This window comes from Mchenga conophoros, linkage group LG11 (genome assembly GCF_057382185.1).
Source record: "Mchenga conophoros isolate Kocher_MC1m ecotype Shallow Benthic linkage group LG11, M_conophoros_male_GT1.1, whole genome shotgun sequence".
NCBI classification, from domain to species: domain Eukaryota; kingdom Metazoa; phylum Chordata; class Actinopteri; order Cichliformes; family Cichlidae; genus Mchenga; species Mchenga conophoros.
The window spans coordinates 8,503,158-8,507,111 of record NC_140536.1 but is presented as its reverse complement, the minus strand read 5'-3'; positions in this window follow the sequence as shown (position 1 = coordinate 8,507,111).

The following is a 3,954-nucleotide window of genomic DNA, read 5'->3' as shown; positions in this document are numbered from 1 at the left end:
GCACCCCTAAACATTACCCCATTACAGTTTTTTCTGAATGCTTAAACCCTAACTGTGATTCCTGTAGCACAATCTCTAAAACTATTAAGACTTATAGCAAAACCACTCACTGAGTTTGCAAAACTAAAAGCACAAAAACTGCTTTGCACTCAGTTTGCAATTTTGTAACACACACTTTGCAAAACTGTAGGCACAATTCACTGCACAACACTCAATTACCAAATTTCCAACACACTCCTAACAAAAGTATACACATGTATGGCTATCATTAACACTAATTTGCCAACTGTCTGGCACACTTTCACATGTGAAAACTTTTTTAGATAATTAGTTCACTTTGCAATCAGCCTAAGCACTATAATACAGGTAAGCTGTGTGTGCGGAGTACAATGGAGGGAGCAGAAAGAGTGAGAAGTAGAGGAGGCCGAGGAAGAGGACGTGGAGGTGAAGAAGTAGGATGAAGAGGACGACAAGGACAAGGAGGAGCAAGAGGAAGACGAGGAGGGGGGAGAGGAAGATGAGGAGGGGGGAGAGGAAGGGTAGGAAGAGTAAGAAATAGAATTGCTGATGACATCAGAGCTACAATAGTGGACCATGTAATCAACCGTGGAATGACCCTGAGGGTAGCTGGCCAACGGGTCCAGCCTAACTCGAGCCGCTACACTGTAGCAAGTACCATAAGGACATCTTGAAATGAGAATCGGTTAGTACAGTCACTTCGCACAAAGATTTGTAGCACTGCCATATGCCAATGAGAAACACACCAATACCATTGATGTAAAAATACTGAAATTGTTACTTTACAGAATTGCTAGATGACCAGATGCTGGGGGCAGAGGAAGCATGTTCACTGCAGACCAAGTAACCCATATAGTCATTATGGCGGTTGCAAATAATCCTATACTTGGAAATAAACACTTGTGTTTGTTTTGATGTGTTTGAATAAACACCAGTACTTGAAGTTTGGATCCCTCTATGCTTATGGATCTATGACAGAAGTATGAGCTCAAACTGACATAGCCTACCTTGTGCACAGAGAAAGCAAAAGCCAGATGTGTTTTGTATTCATACCATCAGTGTGCAGTTGGCGCATTGTGTGCTTAGTAGATGATGGCTTGTGTGTACTGTTTGATACGGAAACACCATTTTTACGAAGGTGTGAATAGTTAATCTAGCTGTGTTTGCTTTTGCAAGAGAACTACAATGTTTTGATTATTGGGTGACAGGTTTTCTTATTTGTGTGAAGAGTTTTGCAAAATTAGCCAATAGTTACAAAAAATGTGCTTAAGCAATCAGAAAAACCTGTAACATATTACAGTTTTTTCTGATTGCTTAATCAGCTTAGGCTGATTGCAAAGTGAACTAATTATCTAAAAAAGTTTTCACATGTGAAAGTGTGCCAGACAGTTGGCAAATTAGTGTTAATGATAGCCATACATGTGTATACTTTTGCTAGGAGTGTGTTGGAAATTTGGTAATTGAGTGTTGTGCAGTGAATTGTGCCTACAGTTTTGCAAAGTGTGTGTTACAAAATTGCAAACTGAGTGCAAAGCAGTTTTTGTGCTTTTAGTTTTGCAAACTCAGTGAGTGGTTTTGCTATAAGTCTGAATAGTTTTAGAGATTGTGCTACAGGAATCACAGTTAGGGTTTAAGCATTCAGAAAAAACTGTAAACCCAGGCAAATCCATTCCCAGGATTAATTGGTATGTAAGGCAAGAGCTAATTACAGCTGTAAGTCTATAATTTTCTCTTGAACTTTACTTGCAGTGGCACTACAGAATACTTGCAAATATCCCCATGCACACATTTAATTTCCACCCATTTTGCCTCTCCCAAACCTCCCAGTGGGATACAGTGGGACACAGTTGGGTAAGTGTGAATAAGTCTCTCTCTGTGCTTACTGTGTCTAACACCTGCTATAATCACCTGTTGGAGATCCAGGCCAATATACAGGCAGTATTCAAGACCAGTGGCAACATTTCTTCTTCACCAGGTGGTCAACTAACCACACGTTTGTAGCAGGTCTTTTGCTTCTTGTGCTTAGTTCCATGTTAAACTTATCTTGTTCTCTTGTGACCTTTGTAGTCTCTCAGATCACCACTCTAATTACCTGGTAGTTTGCATACCTCCCTGGAAGCTGGTCACCACCTACAGCAGGTGGCTGTAGCTTAGGCAGTAGAGCAGTTCATCTATTGATTGGAAGGTTAGTGGTTCGATTCCTGGCTTCTCCAGTCTGAATGTCGTGAATGTAGTTAGGAAGCACTCAGTTAAGAGAAAGTGTGTGGTTGGGTGAATGTGACATGTTGTATAGAGCACTTTGAGTAATCTGGGAAAGTTGAAAAATGCTATATAAGAATCAGTCCATTCACTGTCTGAACAGAGTTTTCTCATGTTACTTTTGCACTATTATGCACATGTTGTTATTACATGGCTTAATTAGGGTACACATTAGGCTGACATCTGGGGCCAGAGCTGAAACTGTTCTGGGCCAGAACAGGGCCAGCAGTGTGTCTGCAACTGGTCCGTGGCTGCTCACAACTTGCACATGGCCCACATACCGCAAAGAATGATGGCCCTTTGGTGGCCCAGACCAGGTTTGCCAGCGGTAATCCACACATGTGCCAGCAAAGGACCACCAGTGTGTCTGCAACTGGCCAGCACAAGGCTATGATTGGACTTCCAACAAAATCATTGTAAGTATAAATGTACAAAAACTAAGAACTGGGAACTGAAACTAGGAACTTGGGATAAACCAGGGAGAGACAGCAAGAGTGGATGACATGACAAAAAGCAGAGGGAAACTGATGACTTAAATACACACACACAGGATAATGAGGTGATTGGCAACAGGTGGGAAGACGTGATGAACAAATGATAACATGACAAAAAGAGACAGGGGAAGTGATACTGAACACAATGCATGTGAGACAAAGACTGCCAAAATAAAATGAGAAACACAACACAGAGACAGAGAGCGAATAAAGAAACATAGATAACCATGTCATCAAAGTAACCAAAGAAGACCAAAGCTATACTCCACGTTTGAAAAACACTGTCATGATTTCCCTCTTACTTTGGCAGTCTTGCTTCCTCCATGATAAATTCACACTTCGTGCACAGCTCTATTTCTCATTTCTAGATCAGTTTGCCATCAAAAATTGATATTTTCTGCCATAATCAGTTGCTTTTTACATGCCAGTCTATCGTTGCTTACAGTGCTGTCAGCTGCCTTTTTTTTTTTCTTTTTTTCAATAAGTGACCTCAGACAAGAAGGTCGGTATTGCAATTCTGCTATTCATTCAACTGCTACATCACATTCAACAATTTTACCTTTCACAAATTATGGGAACCCATATGGAAAAGAAATAGTAAAATCTTATAAAAGACTTGCATAAGATGTGGCCTAATCATATAAGGCTTATATGATTTACTCATTGAAAGTGGCCACTTTCTCATTACTTTCATATTTTGTTTTAGTAAGTATCCAAAACATACAACTTTCATTTATAAAAATTTTCAAGGGATCTTATATCTGTTTTCACTCTTGTATGCTTTTCATACAAGTTTCACACAAGACAGATACAAACTTTATAAGATTTATATAAATCTTTTCCATATGGGAAATTGCAAAAGCAATGAAACCTATGTAACTTTGTGAAAGACAGAACATTTTGTGTCTGTGGTGGGGTGTGGTCTGCGGTGCCTTGCGGACGCACCTGCACGGCATCCGCAATCACACCCGCTGTGTTAAAACACAGGGACTCAGGGGTTGGTGTGGGGTTGTGGTGGTGTGATGCAAATGTTAAATAAAGATGGCTCAAAACATGGATCTGTGGTCCCATCGTGCCTTATTCACACCACAGTGTTGTTTGTTTTTTCCCTTTAGAAATTTGAGTTTTTTACAATTGCAGTTTTAAAAAAACAAACAAACAGAGCTAACAGAACTTTTTCTTA